At 37.5% G+C, this 15196-nt stretch overlaps 1 protein-coding gene and 1 long non-coding RNA gene across 24 annotated transcripts in view; both read right to left on the bottom strand.

The window, feature by feature from the left end:
• Positions 1-15196, bottom strand: part of EIF4G3 (eukaryotic translation initiation factor 4 gamma 3) — a 391559-nt gene that overhangs the window by 361264 nt on the left and 15099 nt on the right. The gene's annotated exons all lie outside the window — the stretch shown is intronic.
• Positions 1-15196, bottom strand: part of LOC309618718 — a 54284-nt gene that overhangs the window by 24335 nt on the left and 14753 nt on the right. The window lies entirely within an intron of this gene.

Genomic DNA, 15196 nt, shown 5'->3' with positions numbered 1-15196 from the left:
GTTATAGCTGCTAATAATGGAAGTGGAAGTGAAAAAGGTTTTTAATTATTTTTAAATATATAATATAAAGGTATAAATCAATATAATCTGTATTCTTTATAATACACATGCATTACTTGACTGTTTTGAAACTAAACTAAGATCTGAATAAAGACATGAAACTAGCATATAAACAGATAATTTTCAAAACAGTAAATAAAAGCTAATAAACATGGGAGAAAACAACTAAATCTTATAAGTAATCTAAGAATGCAAATTAAAACTATATAATTTTCACCTATCAAATTAACAAAAGTTAAAAGAATATTTAATGCTGGTAAAAATAGGGCAATATGCATCAATTATCCTAATGTTCACACCTGCTGATCCAGTAATTTTTACTTTATTGAACAAATATCTGAAATATTGAAAAACATTATACACAAAGATGTTAGTCTCAGCATTTCTTTTTTTTTTTTTTTTTAATAAGTGATTATCATTTGAAGGCACCAAGTTGGTTTTTTTTTTTTTTTTTAATGTTGATTAAATTTTCAGGTTTATTTTTATAGTCTAGACAGGAGTTTTTTTTTTTTTAATTAATTAATTTATTTATTTTTGGCTGTGTTGGGTCCTCGCCCCCGTGCGAGGGCTTTCTCTAGTTGCGGTGAGTGGGGACCACTCTTCATCGCGGTGCGTGGGCCTCTCACTGTCATGTCCTCTCTTGTTGCGGAGCACAGGCTCCAGACGTGTAGGCTCAGTAGTTGTGGCTCACGGGCCTAGTTGCTCTGCGGCATGTGGGATCTTCCCAGACCAGGGCTCGAACCCGTGTCCCCTGCATTGGCAGGCAGATTCTCAACCACTGCGCCACCAGGGAAGCCCAGCATTTCTTTTAATAACAAAATTGTTAACTGAATAATCCAGTGATAAGCAATGTGCTTTAAGAATACTGTGGTACAGCCATATACAGAAATGTTATAAAACCATTAAGGAAGCCTTCTCAAATTTTTTATTGAAATGGGAATGTATCAATATGTTAAAATAGAAAAAATAATATTCACAGTATGATTTGCAGCTATGCACATATGAGTATATGTACATAAACACATATGCCAACACATGTATACATAAACATATATATATTTAAAAACTCCTCCAAGGAAATATATCAAAATGCTAACAATAGTTATCAATGGGTGGTAAAGTTACAAGTGATTTTTTTTCTTTTTTCCCTGTGATTTTTACAATGATCACATATGGCTTTTCTGTGGCAGGGAGCTTTTTTCTTTTTTAAAAGCCTTTTCTCTTCATCATATTAAACAGAGAAATGAATGAAGCTTTGTTACTATCCATCCAGATATATCATATCTTACTGGTTGTCAAGCAGCATATCCTACATCGTGCCCGTCTCCAGTCACAGGCAGAAAGGACAGAAACTCAGGCACAAATACGCCCCATCCAAATGGCAGTGCATTCACTCTAGGGAGCAGCCTAAGCAGCACGAACAGCAACTTCAAGTCTCCACTCAAACCACTCCCCATCTCTTACTCAGCATTTTAGGTTTACTTTTGATGTGATACAGTAATCCTCACACAAGCTGCACATGGGGACAGACCATTTTAATCCTCTACTCTATGCCACCCAGTCTGCCCCTGAGAGAAATGCTACCCATTTAGTAAATTTACCCACCAAGCCAGAAATCACTGTCATTCTGGACACTTCTCTGTCATCAACTGAAACAGACAGGTAAGCCTTGCTGCTTTCTAAAAATGGCCAATCCTGCCTGGCAAATGACAGCATATGCTAAGATTTCTCACTTCGGCAGAGAATGGGTGGTTCCCCTGCTAAGGCTATAAATCCCAATACACAGTGGCATTCCCTCTCAACAGCAGAATCTGAAATGTAGTATCTCCTCCACGAGAAAAGTCCAATTCTCCTGGCAACAAGCTTTAAGAGAATCCTGACCTAGAGCACGCTCTCCAGGCTTCTCCTCCTGCTTCGTCACAGGAACCACAGCAGCTGAATCCTATACTACGTCTGCCCATGCTGCAGCAGCAGCCATGTTTGGCTCAGCCCTGCTGTAGCCCCAGATGAAAGCCAGGACAGCAAGGACAAGATGGCAAAGGACTTTAAAAAGGAAACTCTGTAACAAATAAGATGTATCATAAAAAATGTTGCACTAATCTGCCACATCATTAAAAGTAAGGCTTTTTTTTTTTTTTTTAAATGATGCCTCTTTCAAAGTAATTTAAGCCGCTTCTCTTGGTATCATGAAAACAAATTTGGGAAGATCGGCATAAGCATTACTATTACGGTAAAGATCAATTTAATCAGAATGCATGGGGAACACAATTCATAAGTTTTTACTTAACTAATAATTAACAAAAAAACGCTCCCTCTCTCCCTTGATTCCCTGTTAAAAAACTACAAATGTATTTTAAATCCTCTTCACTCTTAAAATAATGAATGTAATTTAACCTGTCTTTGCTTAGTGAGAAACTTGCAAGGAGTCACATTTTAGCTTAGTTTCATTTTGCAAAGTAGAAATTGCTTTACTTTTCTGATTATAAAAGTGATATGTGGGGGCTTCCCTGGGGGAGCAGTGGTTAAGAATCTGCCTGCCAATGCAGGGGACACAGGTTCGAGCCCTGGTCCGGGAAGATCCCACATGCCACGGAGTAACTAAGCCCGTGCGCCACAACCACTGAGCCTGCGCTTTAGAGCCCGTGTGCCACAACTACTGAAGCCCGTGAGCCACAATTACTGAGCCCACAAGCCACAACTACTGAAGCCCGCGTGCCTAGAGTCCGTGCTCTGCGACAAGAGAAGCGAGCGCAATGAGAAAGCCCGTGCACTGCAACAAAGAGTAGCCCCCGCACGCCGCAACTAGAGAAAGCGTGTGCACAGCAACGAAGACCCAATGCAGCCAAAAATAAATAAATAAATTTATTTTTTTTTAAAGTGATATGTGGTTAATGTAAACAAAAATGACTTAGCACATAAACAATACGTTACTAAATAACCAAGAGATCACTGAAGAAATCAAAGAGGAAATCAGAAAATACCTAGAGACAAATGACAATGAAAACACGACAATCCAAAACCTATGGGATGCAGCAAAAGCAGTTCTAAGAGGGAAGTTTATAGCTGTACAAGCCTACCACAAGAAACAAGAAAAATCTCAAGTAAACAATCTAACCTTACACCTAAAGGAACTAGAGAAAGAAGAACAAACAAAACCCAAAGTTAGCAGAAGGAAAGAAATCATAAAGATCAGAACAGAAATAAATGAAACAGAAACATAGAAAACAATAGCAAAGATCAATAAAACTAAAAGCTGGTTCTTTGAGAAGATAAACAAAATTGATAAGCCATTAGCCAGACTCATCAAGAAAAAGAGGGAGAGGACTCACATCAATAAAATCAGAAATGAAAAAGGAGAAGTTACAACAGACACCGCAGAAATACAAAGCATCCTAAGAGACTACTACAAGCAACTCTATGCCAATAAAATGGACAACCTGGAAGAAATGGACAAGTTCTTAGAAAGGTATAACCTTCCAAGACTGAACCAGGAAGAAACAAAAAATATGAACAGACCAATCACAAGTAATGAAATTGAAACTATGATTAAAAACCTTCCAACAAACAAAAGTCCAGGACCAGATGGCTTCACAGGTGAATTCTATCAAACATTTAGAGAACAGCTAACACCGATCCTTCTCAAACTCTTCCAAAAAATTGCAGAGGAAGGAACACTCCCAAACTCATTCTATGAGGCCACCATCACCCTGATACCAAAACCAGAAAAAGATACTACAAAAAAAGAAAATTACAGACCAATATCACTGATGAATAGAGATGCAAAAATCCTCAACAAAATACTAGCAAACAGAATCCAACAACACATTAAAAGGATCATACACCATGATCAAGTGGGATTTATCCCAGGGATGCAAGGATTCTTCAATATACGCAAATCAATCAATGTGATACACCATATTAACAAATTGAAGAATAAAAACCATATGATCATCTCAATAGATGCAGAAAAGGCTTTTGACAAAATTCAACACCCATTTATGATAAAAACTCTCCAGAAAGTGGGCATAGAGGGAACCTACCTCAACATAATAAAGGCCATATATGACAAACCCACAGCAAACATCATTCTCAACGATGAAAAACTGAAAGCATTTCCTCTAAGATCAGGAACGAGACAAGGATGTCCACTCTCGCCACTATTATTCAACATAGTTTTGGAAGTCCTAGTCACGGCAATCAGAGAAGAAAAAGAAATAAAAGGAATACAAATTGGAAAAGAAGAAGTAAAACTGTCACTGTTTGCAGATGACATGATACTATACACAGAGAATCCTAAAAATGCCACCAGAAAACTACTAGAGCTAATCAATGAATTTGGTAAAGTTGCAGGATACAAAATTAATGCACAGAAATCTCTTGCATTCCTATACACTAATGATGAAAAAGCTGAAAGAGAAATTAAGGAAACACTCCCATTTACCACTGCAACAAAAAGAATAAAACCTACCTAGGGAGACAAAAGACCTGTATGCACAAAACTATAAGACACTGATGAAAGAAATTAAAGATGATACCAACAGATGGAGAGATAGACCATGTTCTTGGATTGGAAGAATCAATATTGTGAAAATGACTATACTACCCAAAGCAATCTACAGATTCAGTGCAATCCCTATCAAATTACCAATGGCATTTTTTACGGAACTAGAAGAAATCATCTTAAAATTTGTATGGAGACACAAAAGACCCCGAATAGCCAAAGCAGTCTTGAGGGAAAAAAACGGAGCTGGAGGAATCAGACTCCCTGACTTCAGACTATACTACAAAGCTACAGTAATCAAGACAATATGGCACTGGCACAAAAACAGAAACATAGATCAACGGAACAAGATAGAAAGCCCAGAGATAAACCCACGCACCTATGTTCAACTAATCTATGACAAAGGAGGCAAAGATATACAATGGATAAAAGACAGTCTCTTCAATAAGTGGTGCTGAGAAAACTGGACAGCTACATGTAAAAGAATGAAATTAGAATACTCCCTCACACCATACACAAAAATAAACTCAAAATGGATTTGAGACCTAAATGTTAAGACTGGACACTATAAAACTCTTAGAGGAAAACATAGGAAGAACACTCTTTGACATAAATCACAGCAAGATCTTTTTTGATCCACCTTCTAGAGTAATGGAAATAAAAACAAAAATAAACAAATGGGACCTAATGAAACTTCAAAGCTTTTGCACAGCAAAGGAAACCATAAACAAGACGAAAAGACAACCCTCAGAATGGGAGAAAATATTTGCAAATGAATCAACGGACAAAGGATTAATCTCCAAAATATATAAACAGCTCATTCAGCTCAATATTAAAGAAACAAACAACCCAATCCAAAAATGGGCAGAGGACCAAATAGACATTTCTCCAAAGAAGACATACAGATGGCCAAGAAGCACATGAAAAGATGCTCAACGTCACTAATTATTAGAGAAATGCAAATCAAAACTATAATGAGGTATCATCTCACACCAGTTAGAATGGGCATCATCAGAAAATCTACAAACAACAAATGCTGGAGAGGGTGTGGAGAAAAGGGAACCCTCTTGCACTGTTGGTGGGAATGTAAATTGATACAGCCACTATGGAGAACAGTATGGAGGTTCCTTAAAAAACTAAAATTAGATTTACCATATGATCCAGCTATCCCACTACTGGGCATATACCCAGAGAAAACCGTAATTCAAAAAGACACATGCACCCCAATGTTCACTGTAGCACTATTTACAATAGCCAGGTCATGGAAGCAACCTAAATGCCCATCGACAGACGAATGGATAAAGAAGTTGTGGTACATATATACAATGGAATATTACTCAGCCATAAAAAGGAATGAAATTGAGTCATTTGTTGAGACGTGGCTGGATCTAGAGACTGTCATACAGAGTGAAGTAAGTCAGAAAGAGAAAAACAAATATCGTATATTAACGCATGTATGTGGAACCTAGAAAAATGGTACAGATGAACCGGTTTGCTGGGCAGAAGTTGAGACACAGACGTAGAGAACAAACGTATGGACACCAAGGGGGGAAAACTGCAGTGGGGTGGGGATGGTGGTGTGATGAATTGGGCGATTGGGATTGACATGTACACACTGATGTGTATAAAATTGATGACTGATAAGAACCTGCAGTACAAACAAACAAACAAACAAACAAAAACAATACTAAACTTTCTTTGGGTTATTTGTATGGAAATACGTTATAAATGTTTCAGACATTACATGAAATTTCTAAAAATCTTATATGTTCTGGTATGTTATAAGTCATAATTCTAGTTATTACTTTAAAATGTATATCTCAGAAATTAAAAAAAAAAAAGACTTAGCACAGAAAGAAAATGAAAATCACCCAATCTCACCAGCAACCAGAAATAGCCCTATGAACACTGTTGTATAAGCAAGCACTTTTTCTATATATTTTTTAAGATAAAATTTGATCACACATGCTACTTTTAACTGGCTTCCATAGAATAAATGTGGACTTTTTCTTAGTATTTATTTATTTATTTGGCTGCATCGGGTCTAAGTTGTGGCACGTGGGATCTTCGTTGCGGCATACAGGACCATTGTTTTTAGGTGTGGCATGCAGGATCTTTTTAGTTTCAGCATGTGAACTCTTAGTTGCGGCATGTGGGATCTAGTTCCCTGACCAGGGATCGAACCCGGGCCCCCAGCTTTGGGAGCTCGAAGTCTTAGCCACTGGACCACCAGGTAAGTCCCAAAGTGGACATTTTTATGTCAGTAAGTGTTTTGCAACATTTTTAAGGGTTACATAGTATTTCAATGGATATTGAGCCCAGAATTTGCCCAGAACTCTATTACTAGGCCTTAGAATGTTTCAAAAGGTTTGCTATTATAAATGATGACATGACAACAATCAGAATTTTATTTAAACACTGACTTCCAAAGTACAATTCTGTAAAAGCAGATGGTATTATATAAAACAAAAACAAAAAACCAAGCCTGATTTCAAAGTAATCCTTGGATATATGTTGACCTCAGAACCTTAACAAAGTTTATTATAACAACAGTCCAATTTCTGTTTCATCACCAAGGGACACAAGAAGCAAAATCCTAGGTCAAACCATCTCATTCATCCCACTTGGAAAAGAAATTCATTTTAGTCTCTGTCTCACCCTAGATAACCTGTTTAGTGAAAGAGACTAAGCTCAAAGAAAAGAAAACAGTGGTAGAGCCTGGGGAAGAACTGAAAGTAATTCCGTGAGGTAAAACTGATCCAGGACTCTAAATGGACACTGCTGAGATCCATCTTCAATTGGAGGATGAGGAAATTAAAAGGTTTAGAAGAGGTTCTAGACTCCCAGACCTATAACTGACAGGGAACCAAGCACTTAGAGCAGCCATGTTCAAAAGTACACCTGCACATTCCATCAGAGAAATTCCTCCAGGTTAACAAATTTATTTGAAAAGGCCAACTATTTCCAGTTCTGCATCCCTTAAATGAATAATCAAACCTGCTAACACTAGGAAAAAGCACAAGAACAATAAAATGCCCCATTTTCAGGGTCATCAACATGGAGCTTCTTCATGAAAATGAAATCCATTTCCCTCCAACCCAAAGACTGGTTACTAATGCAATTTCAATTATCCTTCCAGACTTCATAAGTCACAGCTGAGTTGGTATTGACCACCAAGAGCTCAAAAACTTCCCAAATACTGTATAATGATATCTATCAACATTTGAAAACTATTATCTTCCAAATGATCAATGCATGATGCTACAAAATCATGCATGGGTAAAAGATCCATTCAAAGTACCATACAAACCAACAGATTTAAGTGCATGAGAAGTTCATGGAGGGACTTCCCTGGTGGCGCAGTGGTTAAGAATCCGCCTGCCAATGCAAGGGACACTATCCGCCTGCCAATGTAGGGTTCAATCCCTGGCCCAGGAAGATCCCACATGCCGCGGAGCAACTAAGCCTGTGCGCCACAACTACTGAGCCTGCGCTCTAGAGCCCGCGAGCCACAACTACTGAAGCCCACGTGCCTAAAGCTCGAGCTCGGCAACAAGAGAAACCACCGCGATGAGAAGCCCGTGCACTGCAATGAAGAGTAGCTCCTGCTCGACAAACTAGAGAAAGCCGGCGTGCAGCAACGAAGACCCAACGCAACCAAATAAACAAATAAGTTCATGGACATGGTTTCAGGTTCCAAATTGAAACTAACCTTTAAGAAACTACCATTGTCAGAAAGTTAGGTTTAAAAGAAAGAAAGAAAGAAAGAAAAGAAACTACCATTGTCAAGTTTTCATATAATAATAAAGAATATCCACAATTATCTGAGGAAGACATTAAAATACTCCTCTCCCTCCCAGTCTCCTTCCCAAATCTGATCTGAGACCAGATTTTCTTCAAACAAAACACTGTATAGCAGAATGAATGCAGAAGCAGATATGAGAATCCAGTTACATTCTTTTAAGCTAGAAATTAAAGAGATTTGCAAAAATATAAAACGTCACTCTTCACACTAATTTTTGTTCTGAAAAAGTTATTTTTCAATTATTTAAGTTAATCTATAGTGGGTTTGTCTTGTTTTTAATTAAGTGAATATTTTTAATTTTTTCATTTTAATATCTAATATAAATATCAACAGCTACAGCCCACATAAGAAAAGCTCTCTGAGATCCTCAATAATATTTAATAATGTACAGGACTCTTGAGATTTAAAAAAAAAAAACAAAAAAAACCCTGAGAACCACTATTTTAAGTCAACGGTTTTCGCTGTGTTTTCTGTGGAAATTTTGCCTCAATTTCTTGGAATGTAATTTCCAATCTATAGAATTAAAATATAATTGGGAAGTTTTCACTTCTGCAAGAGATTTTTTTGCATCCACTGCTCTAAGAGCTCACATAAATTTACACAAGCCTCTTTCACAATGTATCAGGTAAATCAGCTTATACACTCATTAATAAATTGACTCCTAAATGTTTCCCACTCTTTTCTCATATCTATTTTCTAGTTAAATTGGAAGTTTTTCAGGAACAACGCCCATCTTTCATTTTACTTCTTCCCACATTCCTCCTACAGTATACAGCAGGCGTTAAATGTGTGCTGCCCCTGTACCAGTGACTTACGACCACTTTCAGAATGTATTATTTTTGTAGGAAAGCTAAAAAGTACATCTCAAGGATTTCTATACAGAAAAGAGCCCTCAATCATTCAAGAAGATTCTAATGGCTCTCTGAATAGTAGTACCACTAATTCTTATAACTATCAAAATATGGCATCCACCACAATGACCTTTCTTTCGAGGCCATCTGAGAAGGGGCTGAGTTAAAGGATTTCCATGATCCATTCCTACCCTCAGATTCTAAGAGTTGGATTCTTTTTCTTCTCAATCCCAGCATTAAATAATGCTGGATACTATGGTTGTTTAGGGACTGGAAGATGAGTCAGCAGGTGAAGCCATTTGTGAGAAGCAGTTTCATTACACTTCGAACAGACAAGCCAGCATAAGACAGCTGCCATTGTTTACATTGCTGAACATGCTGTTGGGTTTCACAGGCCTATAAAACCACCTATTTTTTGTCAGCAAGCTCCATTTTTCTTAGTTAAGGGCTAATAAGCATCAGACTTAGTTACCAGCTCCTAAAGCACAGTGAACAATCTCTTTTCTCAAAGCAAAAATAATTTAAGTGCCTAAAAGAGCATTCAAAAACCATTCTCGCAACTAGGAGCGTGCCTCTGATCGCAATAACCCAGTTCTCTTCATAGACTACTAATGTTAAACATGTTCAGACACAGGAAGAAGTGCTTCCAATAAGAAAAACAAATAAGGGTTGGGGTTTTTTTTCTTTTTAATCACATAACATTGTTAACTAAAGCACAGTTCAGTGCTTATTTAAAGGAACTGAAAACAAGTGGATAAAATATGAATTACTAATCTTTTTTGAGAGAGTCGGAGAGGCCAAATAACCTGATACTCAATGGAATTACCTTCTCCTGTTCTGGTTCAACTCAGTTTCACTTCTCAGAACAAAAAGTGTTTCACCTTTAAGAATCCTTCTGTCATAAGAAGGAGTCCCTCCAAATACATTTTTCTTTTTTTTTAAATTATTTTTTTAATTGGACTATAGTTGCTTTACAATATTGTGTTAATTTATACTGTACAGCAAAGTGAATCAGCTATATATATATACATATATATATATATATATCCCCTCTTCTTTGGATTTCCTTCTCATTTAGGTCACCAGAGAGCACTGGGTAGAGTTCCCTGTGCTATACAGTAGGTTCTCATTAGTTATCTATTTTGTACATAGTATCAATAGTATATATATGTCAATCCCAATCTCCCAATTTATCCCACCACCCCCCCTTCCCCCTTGGTATCCATACGTTTGTTGCCTACGTCTGTGGTCTGTCTCTATTTCTGCTTTGTAAATAAGATCGTCTATACCAATTTTTTCAGATTCCACATATATGTGTTAATATACAATTATTTGTTATTCTCTGACTTATTTCACTCTGTATAAGTCTCTAGGTCCATCCATGTCTCTACAAATGACCCAATTTCGTTCCTTTTTATGGCTGAGTAATATTCCATTGTATATATATATGACATCTTCTTTATCCATTCCTCTGTTGATGGACATTTAGGTTGCTTCCATGTCCTGGCTATTGCAAATAGTGCTGCAATGAACATTGGGGTGTATGTGTCTTTTTGAATTATGGTTTTCTGTGGGTATATGCCCAGTAGTGGGATTGCTGGGTCATATATTAATTCTATTTTTAGCTTTTTAAGGAATTTCCATACTGTTCTCCAGAGTGGCTGTATCAATTTACATTCCCACCAACAATGCATGAGGGTTCCCCTTTCTCCACACCCTCTCCAGCAGTTATTTTTTTGTAGATTTTTTGATGATGGCCATCCTGACCGGTATGAGATGATACCTCATTATAGTTTTGATTTGCATTTCTCTAATAATTAGTGATGTTGGGCAGCTTTTCATGTGTTTCTTGGCCATCCGTATGTCTTCTTTGGAGAAATGTCTACTAAGGTCTTCTGCCCATTTTTTGATCCGGTGGTTTGTTTTTTTAATATTGAGCTGCATGAGCTGCTTATATATGTTGGAGATTAAGCCTTTGTTCGTGATTTGTTTGCAAACATTTTCTCCCATTCTGAGGGCTGTCTTTTCGTCTTGTTTATAGTTTCCTTTGCTGTTCAAAAGCTTTTAAGTTTCATTAGGTCCCATTTGTTTATTTTTGTTTTTATTTCCATTACTCTAGGAGGTGGGTCAAAAAAGACCTTGCTGTGATTTACACTTCACAGCAACACACTTCAAAGAGTGTTCTTCCTGTGTTTTCCTCCAAGAGTTTTATAGTGTCTGGCCTTACATTTAGGTCTTTAATCCATTTTGAGTTTATTTTTGTGTATGGTGTTAGGGAGTGTTTTAATTTCATTCTTTTACATGTAGCTGTCCAGTTTTCCCAGCACCACTTATTGAAGAGGCTGTCTTTTCTCCACTGTATATTCTTGCCTCCTTTATCAAAATAAGGTGACCATATGTGTGTGGGTTTATCTCTGGGCTTTCTGTCCTGTTCCATTGATCTATATTTCTGTTTTTGTGCCAGTACCATACTGTCTTGATTACTGTAGTTTTGCAGTATACTCTGAAGTTGGGGAGCCTGATTCCTCCAGCTCCATTTTTTTTTTTCTCAAGATTGCTTTGGCTGTTCGGGGTCTTTTGTGTTTCCATACAAATTGTGCAATTTTTTGTTCTAGTTCTGTGAAAAATGCCATTGGAAGTTTGACAGGGATTACACTGAATCTGTAGATTGCTTTGGGTAGTATAGTCATTTTCACAATATTGATTCTTCCAATCCAAGAACATGGTCTATCTCTCCATCTGTTGGTATCATCTTTAATTTCTTTCATCAGTGTCTTACAGTTTTCTGCATACTGGTCTTTTGTCTCCTTAGGTAGGTTTATTCCTAGGTATTTTATTCTTTTTGTTGCAGTGGTAAATGGGAGTGTTTCCTTAATTTCTCTTTCAGATTTTTCATCATTAGTGTATAGGAATGCAAGAGATTTCTATGCATTAATTTTGTATCCTGCTACTTTACCAAATTCATTGATTAGCTCTAGTAGTTTTCCGGTAGCATCTTTAGAATTCTCTATGTATAGTATCATGTCATCTGCAAACAGTGACAGCTTTACTCCTTCTTTTCTGATTTGGATTCCTTTTATTTCTTTTTCTTCTCTGATTGCTGTGGCTAAAACTTCCAAAACTATGTTGAATTAATAGTGGTGAGAGTGGGCAACCTTGTCTTGTTCCTGATCTTAGAGGAAATGGTTTCAGTTTTTCACCACTGAGAACAGCGTTGTCTGTGGTTTGTCATATATGGCCTTTATTATGTTGAGGTAGGTTCCCTCTATGCCCACTCTCTGGAGAGCTTTTATCCAAATATATTTTTCGAAGTTGTGATTTCCAATAAAGTACTGGGCTGAGAAACAACTCCTAATTGCTTTCTCGTTTCATATCCCATGGCTCATCTGGGCATTACACCTTAATAATTTCCCTTTTCATTTCAAAGGCAGTCAAATTAACCTAATATTTCAAATTCCTAGCTGAACTAACAAGGAGATATAGATATATACAATACATATATATCTATGACAAAAGATGCCCTGTTAGCCAGGAGGTACTTTCACTATTAAGTGTTCCTTTATTTGAGTACCAAGACAATATGCCTTTTAAACTATAAACTTACAAGCTATCCACCATGAATCTCCTACAAACCATGCATCAACTGTAAACAAAGGCTGAAACTTAAATCAGAACTACATGTGTTTTTTAAAATATATAAAGTCCGAGTTATCTTTAAATACAGGTTGGTAACAACCAGGGAAATTAACCTAGCTCCAAGTCTCTTAAACAAAAATATCTACACATAATTCATAAATTTGGAAAACTGCAGATAAAAAAGTAAATGAACTGAAAGTCATCCTTAGGAAAAGTATATACAACCTATCTTAAGAGTCCCAAGTAAAAATTATAACCCATGTATCAATCTTGGATTTGAATTATTTACTAAAAATATATAATCTGATCCTCCTGCCTAACAACATTCCAGAAGGGTCCTTCTAAAACACAAATTGGCCACATCATTTCCCAGCCTACAGCTTTGATGGCTCCTCACTGTCATCTGGCTGAAATCCGTGCTCCTTAGCATGGCTTATACGGCCCTTTTCTGTGGCCTCTGATTATCCACTTCTCCCCTCCAAACTGTTGTTCCAGCAATGATGAACAAGTCATTTTCACTGTCCTAAGTCTCTGTATGTGCTGATTCATGGCTGAAATACTCTTTGTCCTACCATTATCTTTCACGTGGCTCAGTCATCCTTCCAGATTGTTTAGAAGTACCCCCTTCTCTAGGAAGCCTCTTCCCTCATTCCTCCCAATTCTCTCCCACCCACACCCTTAAGTGAAGTGACCCCCCTCAGAGCTCTCACGGGTCCTATGCTTTCTGATTCCTGTTTACTTACCCTCTTACATATCTGTCTCCTGCATTAGGACTGTAAACTTCTTGAGGGCAAAGACTATGACTTATTTCTAATTTCTCCGTGCTTAGCCCAGGACACATTGTCAGTGCTCAATAAATATCTACTGAATGACTAAGCTGGGATACATAAACAAGAAAACAGATTTTTTTTTTTTTGGCTGTGCTATGTGGCATGCGGGGTCTTAGTTCCCTGACCAGGGATCGAACCCGTGCCCCTTGCAGTGGAAGCACAGCGTCTTAACCACTGGACTCACTGCCAGGGACGTCCCCAAAACAGATTTCTATTTAGAACCTATGAAGAAAGTATCCCATCTCTGCTTTGTTCTACATTCCACGTGAAACAGCTTGCCAAATCACCAGTTCCCAGCTGGTACAAATACTGGACTAACAAAGCAGTTCCCAATTTGTAAACCAAACTCCTTAGGTACAAAAATTCATCATCCACAAGATACTTTCACTATTTCAAAAAGCTTAAGAAATTATACATCAGTCCACAATAACGAGACAAAATCTAGCTAAAACATCAGTTCCTTTTCTCCTTCTTGAAATTTATCAATTAAGGGTGGTAACACTGAGTTCATTATGCTATGCTTAATTCCTGATTAGTATATAAAATCCTTTATTAAAAATGTGAATTCAAATGAATGATTTCATAATAACTGAGCCCAGAACCCCAATAACAACAGCTTTTGAGTAGCCAAGGTAGATAATATGTGATTTAAGTATATTTAAAGGTTTTTATTATAAAATATGCCATTATTATAGAGAATAAGCAAAAGTATAGATTTAAATATAAGTACCCAAACCAAAGTCCATCAAGGACTAATTTCAGGCTTGCAAAGAAAGAGAAAGAAATTTCTCTTCGGTCCCCAATCTTCCTTAAATGTAGCAACAATTACTTAAGCAGAGTTTGGAGTTTAAATCAAAAGGCTAGGACTTCACTGGTGGCACAGTGGTTAAGAATCCGCCTGTCAATGCAGGGGACACGGGTTCAAGCCCTGGTCTGGGAAGACTCCATATGCGCGGAGCAACCGTGTGCCACAACTACTGAGCCTGCGCTCTAGAGTCCGTGAGCTACAACTACTGAGCCCGCGTGCCACAACTAATGAAGCCTGTGCACCTAGAGCCCGTGCTCCGCAACAAGAGAAGCCACCACAATGAGAAGCCCATGCACCGCAACAAAGAGTAGCCCCTGCTCAACGCAACCAGAGAAAGCCCACGCACAACAACAAAGACCCAACGTAGCCAAAAATAAATAAATTTATTTTTTAAAAAAAATCAAAAGGCTACCTGTCAAGTATTAAATGTCACCTTCTCCAGCTACATAAAGCTCAGTGGGAACCTAACCAGGAAAGCATAAAAAGATTGTGCTTTCTTGGTTCTCTTTCCTCTCAGCCGCTTCCTCTTTTCTACAGTTTCATCATCTTCATCAAATCACTGGACACTGCATGGACTTAGAACCTTTGCTTTTCTCTTCACGTTCTCCATTATGCTTATATTTTCACACATTTGTTTTCCCAGCCCTTTCTGCTCATGTGACCTTCATCTCCCTATTTCCAAACATGTCCAGTTATCTCCATTTG

This window comes from Balaenoptera borealis, assembly GCF_965194805.1.
Source record: "Balaenoptera borealis genome assembly, chromosome: 1".
NCBI classification, from domain to species: Eukaryota; Metazoa; Chordata; class Mammalia; order Artiodactyla; family Balaenopteridae; genus Balaenoptera; species Balaenoptera borealis.
This window is presented reverse-complemented; position numbering and strand designations above follow the sequence as displayed.